The 5,855-nt window shown below is 41.6% G+C and overlaps 1 protein-coding gene and 1 non-coding gene across 3 annotated transcripts in view; both read left to right on the top strand.

The window, feature by feature from the left end:
- Positions 1 to 5,855, top strand: part of GPR156 (G protein-coupled receptor 156) — a 61,410-nt gene that overhangs the window by 19,110 nt on the left and 36,445 nt on the right. The window lies entirely within an intron of this gene.
- Positions 5,056 to 5,128, top strand: TRNAG-CCC (transfer RNA glycine (anticodon CCC)). Its single transcript has one exon. It is a non-coding gene; the product is annotated as a tRNA-Gly (tRNA).

The following is a 5,855-nucleotide window of genomic DNA, read 5'->3' on the forward strand; positions in this document are numbered from 1 at the left end:
GAAAGAGTAACTGAGAATTTAAAAAAAATAAAAAAATCCAAGCACTTAAAAATGTGATAGTCACAATGGTTATTGTGGAGGGAAAAAGACATCTCTCAAAGACTGTAAAATGCTACCCAGAAGAGATCAGGGAGCCCACAGAATATGTCAGGTTAGGTACAAAATAGGAAAAAAGACTTTGAGAAGCACCTTTGAAGAGAGTCCAAAACACATAAAGGGATTATTTAAATCTATTAAAAGGAAGAAGCTTAGAATAACAGTGGGATCTTTTGCTGTTAATAATGGGGCACAGGGAGTGCTCAGAGACCAAAAGACAATAGTCTAAACTAATTATGTGCCTCTGAATTTATTGAGAAAGATACCAGAGTGATTACCACATTCAAATTGCCTCCTATGAATGAATCAGTAGTAGTTGATCAAATAGTTTTCTCTGTTTTGCATATTTCAAGTCAGGTAGACAAATAAATATTGATTAGCCACTGGAAACTGTTGACATTCACCTTGAGACTTTTGGAGGCCTCCAGAAGAAATTTTTCTCTTAGTCATGCCTTTCTCTGAAGCTATTGCCCTGGCCCTCTCCTTCCTGTTACCACCAAACTTCTTAGAAGAGTGGTATTCAGCCACCTCCACTTCCTCATCTCCGGCTCATTCTTCAACCCATGCCCTGATTCCAGTGAAATGGCCTTTGACAACTCATCCCTTTTAGATGCCATCCTGTTTAGTCTCAAGCCATGTTAACACTTAACCATCTCCTCTGTTCCTCCTTTCTAAAAACTTCTCTGTTCTTAACTTTACCATACATGATTGTCCTGGTTTTAGCTCTTTGCTTCTTACCAGCTGCTTTCACTGGCTCCTGTATTCCATCTATCCATTTAATGTTGATATCATCTTTGGTTCCAGTCTTAATTCACTTCTTAGACTATACCCATCACCTGGTCTTAATCCCTCCTGTGACATATCCCCAAGCCCTGCCTTTTTCAAATCCCACATTCTAACTTCATAGTTGATATTGTTAGATGGATATTCCTCAGTCAGTTCAGATTTGGTGACCAAAAAACAGACTCATACCTTACCACTAATCTTTCTCTACCTCTGTGTATTTCCTGTCTCCATTAATAGCACTACCATCCACATTTCTCATTCTGGATTTCCTTGTCTCCCTACACATCCAGTTAGTCACCAAATCTTAGACATTTAATCTCTGAAATGTCTCTAAAATTGTTCTCCTATTATCCACCTCTGTTGCCCAAGTGTAGTCCTGATCTACTTTTCATCTGAATTCTTACAGGAGCCCCCTAACTGGTCTTGTCCATTTCCAGTTCAGCTTCTGCCCTCTTGCCAGCATTTTTTTCTTCAAACATAGACTTCTATTGCCTACCCAACTCCTAAGGTAAGCACTTAAGATCTTTTGTAGTCTGGCCTTAATCTACAATTTCTGTTTATTCCCTTTAAATTAAGTTGTACTTTCATCATACAAGATAATGGCCATTCCTAGAGCATACCATGCACTTTCATCACCCAGCCTTTGCTCATGCTCTTCCTTGTTTCATGACTCTTCTCATTTTTCACCTGATAAACTCCTATTCATCCTTTAAGACAAACTCTTGTCCATCAGAATGTGGGCCCTGGACCAGCAGCATCAATAGCATCTGGGAACTTGTTAGAAATACAAATTCTTGGCACCCTGCGGTAGACCCTACTGAATCTGACACTTTGGAGGATGATGACCAGATCTGTACTTTTAACAGGCTCTTCAGGTGATTCTTACCAATTCTAAAATTTAAGAACCATTGTTCTAAGGCACAATTCCTTTATCAGTGTCCACAGCACTTTGCATATACCCATAGTACTTGCTACATTGTTTCATAATCATATTTACCCATCCACTTATCTATTTCCTCTGCCTCATATTGAGTCCTCAAATTCAAATACAATATTTTTGTTTATTTCCTAGCACCTGCTAGTGTCTGGCATACAGGAGACGCTTGATAAGAATTCGGAACCTTAAGTACACTCTACTCCCCTCCAGGATTCGGTCCAGTCAGAGTGCATACAAACACACAGCGCTGATAATCAGAAGGTGTCCAAGGTTTCTACTCTTAAAAGCTGACATGTGCCACACTAGCCAAAAGCACACATACTGACAAGACCAAGTGTCAGCAGGGATGCAAAGAAACTGGATCTCATACATTGCCCGTGGGTAAAATGGTACCACTACTCTGGAAAACAGTTTGGCAGATTTGTACGAAGTCAAACATACACTCACTGTGTAATTCACCAATCACATTCCTGGGTATTTACCCTAGAGAAATCAAAACTTATCTTCACCAAAAAAAAAAACTGTACACAGATGTTTATAGAAGCTTTATTTGTAATAATCAAAACCTAGAAACAATCCAAACATCCTTCAACAGGTGAATGGATAAACAAAATGTGGTACATCTATATAGTGGAACACTACCCAGCAATAAAAGGGAACAAGCTGGGGCATTATGCCGAGGGAAGAAAGCCAGTCTCAAGAGGTTACATACTGTATGATTCTATTTATATGGCATTCTCAAGAGATGAATTTATAGTGTTGAAGAACAGATCAGAGGTTGCCAGGGGTTATGGTTGGAGGGAAGGGCGTGACTTGGAGCGGGTAGTTGGAGGGAGGTTTTGTTTTGTTTGCATAATGGAAGAGTTTCGTATCCTGATTATGGTGGTAGTTATCAATGCATTAATCTATACATGTGGTAAATTTCATAGATCTACACACACACACAAAGAGTGCATGCAAAAACTGTTGAGATTCGAATAGGGTCTATAGTTTAGTTGATGGTATTGCACCAGTGTTGATTTTCTGGTTTTGATAATGTACTCTAGTTATGTAATATGTTATCTTTGGAGAAAGCTGGGCGAAGGGTACACAGAAACTCTCAGTTCTGTTTTGCAATTCCCTGTGAGTCAAATAATTTCAAAAGAAAAAGTCTTTTGAGAAAAAGAAAGCACAGGGATTTCTGGTGAAAGCTAAATTAGAAAGCGCTGCTTGACACAACTCTGAAATGGGCCCCAGGAAGGGAGACGAGTTCGTTGCCCGGTGGAGACGGGAAAGGAGGGAAGTGGAGTGGAAATTCCTGCTTTGGAGACTGTTTGGTAGGACGTGGCCCAGGCCTGTTAACCTCTCTCCAGTGTGACTGCGGACTCCTCGCTCAGGGAAGAGTGAGTACTGGGGTGGAGAGGGAGGTGAAAGCTTCCTCCTCAGCAGTTTCCCACATGGGGAGAGTGGGAAGAAAACCTTTCCTCAATAGCCCTAGGTGGGAAAATGGAAAGAGGGGTTAAGAAATGTTGACATCCTGGACTTCCTTGGTGGTCCAGTGGTTAAGACATTCTGCTTCCACTGCAGGGGACATGGCTTCCAACCCTGGTCAGGGAAGTTCTGCATGCTGCACGGTCGGCCAAAAAAAAAAAAAAAAAAATTAACATCCCTTAACAAGGTTAAAGGTGTGCCCAGTGAAAGATTAAATGGCATAAGAACTCAAGCTCTGGAATCAAACTCCACCTCAGATCCCAGCTCCATCAATTATTATGCATGTGACTTGATCACTTTAATGAACTTTGCTAAATCCCACTTCTCTATTTAAAAATAGGAGTTATGGGACTTCGCTGGCAGTCCAGTGGTTAAGACTTTGCACTTCCACTGCAGGGGACATGGGTTCGATCCCTCGTTGGGGAACTAAGATCCTACGTTCCGGGTGATGCAGCCAAAAAATAAAAATAAAAATAAGTAAAAAAAAAATTTTTTTTTGAATAGGAATAATGATACTATGTATCTCAGAAGGAAGTTAACATCAAGGTTAAAGGTGTGCCCAGTGAAAGATTAAATGGCATAAGAACTCAAGCTCTGGAATCAAACTCCACCTCAGATCCCAGCTCCATCAATTATTATGCATGTGACTTGATCACTTTAATGAACTTTGCTAAATCCCACTTCTCTATTTAAAAATAGGAGTTATGGGACTTCGCTGGCAGTCCAGTGGTTAAGACTTTGCACTTCCACTGCAGGGGACATGGGTTCGATCCCTCGTTGGGGAACTAAGATCCTACGTTCCGGGTGATGCAGCCAAAAAATAAAAATAAAAATAAGTAAAAAAAAAATTTTTTTTTGAATAGGAATAATGATACTATGTATCTCAGAAGGCTGTGAAGATTACATTAGGTAGTTTATGTAGAGGACAGCCTAGCACATATTAAATATATAATTGATGTTGCCTACTCTTTTTAATATTATTCTGTATAATTATCAATATTCTAAGTAGTAGAGAAAATATGTATTCATATGATTCTGACTATAATGTAATTTTTGATGATCCAGAGGCACTTCAGGATCCTTCACTACTGCAAACATCATGAAATGAGCACTTAGTCCCTGTATGTGTACACACACAATTTAACTCAAAGGTACTAGTTGTTACTTTCTATCACAGGCTTCTTATCTGCTTTTTACTTTAGGTACATTATCTCTAACCCATATAGCACTCAGGAGGATAAACTGAGATGAAGAAACCGCCTTGGCATGGTTAGACAGATCACCCATCACACACTGCTAGTCAATCTAGTCAGTCTGATTTCACAGCCACGCCTTTTCCACAACTTTATGTTACCTCAGTATTAACCTCAGTGTTAATCCATGAAAGCTGCTTAAACATACACACAGACTAACACTTGTTCCTTTCACATCAGATTACAGGACAGAATATGCAACTCCTGTAACAGCCTAAGGCAGATACTTCCAGGCCATTGCTGGGGCCAAGACTTGAACACTAGACAATGATGGAAACCAAGAGCCCAAAGCCAGCTGTAGCAAGAATTCAGTCTGGGGTTCCAGCCAGTAGGTCGAGCCAGGAGTCGTAGGGAACCCTGCCAAGGTCTGAGGCCGGCAATCAGAATTGGAAGAGGCAGGCAATGCCCAGCAGAAGGCACTCCAGGGAACTCAGACTACCTCTCTGTCTCCTCTTGATGGTGAATCCCAGCTAAAGGTGAGAAGGCAGAGGTGAAAACCCTGAGCCTGGAATTTCCCTAGTGGTCCAGTGGTTAAGACTCTGCGCTCCCAATGCAGGGGCCCCGGGTTCGATCCCTGGTCAGGGAACTAGATCCTGCATGTGGCAATGAAGAGCCCACATGCCGCAACTAAGACCCAGTGCAGCCAAATAAAGAAACAAATAAATATTTAAAAAAAGAAAGAAAGAAAAGAAAACCCTGGGCCTGCCAGAGCTACTGCAGGACGTTAGAAACCAGGGTCAGGAAGGCCCTAGCAGAAGTTCGTTGATCAGTAGGATGGACACAGGTCCCAGGTGGCTGGGGTAGACTGGAGGAAAGTGAGAGAACACCAGAAGGAACCAGAAGTCAGGACATCTAGATTAGCTGTCCCCACGTGGTCCCTATCTGGCTGTAAAACTGCATACAGGTCCCTTCATCTTAAAATAAGGGAATCAGGTTCACTCAGTGGTTTAAGCCATGTTCCTTAGAACCCTAAGACTCAAAGCCTGTCCTAGGCAATTTGTGGGGGGCAGAGTGGTGGGGAGCAAGCAGGTCCTGCCTTTCTAGAAGTCTTCCTTTTTCTCTTTGGAGTACCCTTCCAAGACTCATGATTTATCCAGGATAAAAGACATTTAATAGGTTTCCACCAGATTCAGGGCCCTGTAGATGGTGCTGATAGAGACAAAGCTGAGTAAAACCCAGTCCCAACATCATGAATTCCCAGATTGTGGCCCAGTGGGGAATGATTCCAGCAGTTGTAGCTGTTGGGGATTTCACTCAGATTCACTAAGGCCCAAAGTTCTAACACCACAAACCTGAGGATGAGAAAGAAGGGA

Source organism: Lipotes vexillifer, unplaced genomic scaffold, assembly GCF_000442215.2.
Source record: "Lipotes vexillifer unplaced genomic scaffold, Lipotes_vexillifer_v1.1 scaffold1106, whole genome shotgun sequence".
Classification (NCBI taxonomy): Eukaryota; Metazoa; Chordata; class Mammalia; order Artiodactyla; family Lipotidae; genus Lipotes; species Lipotes vexillifer.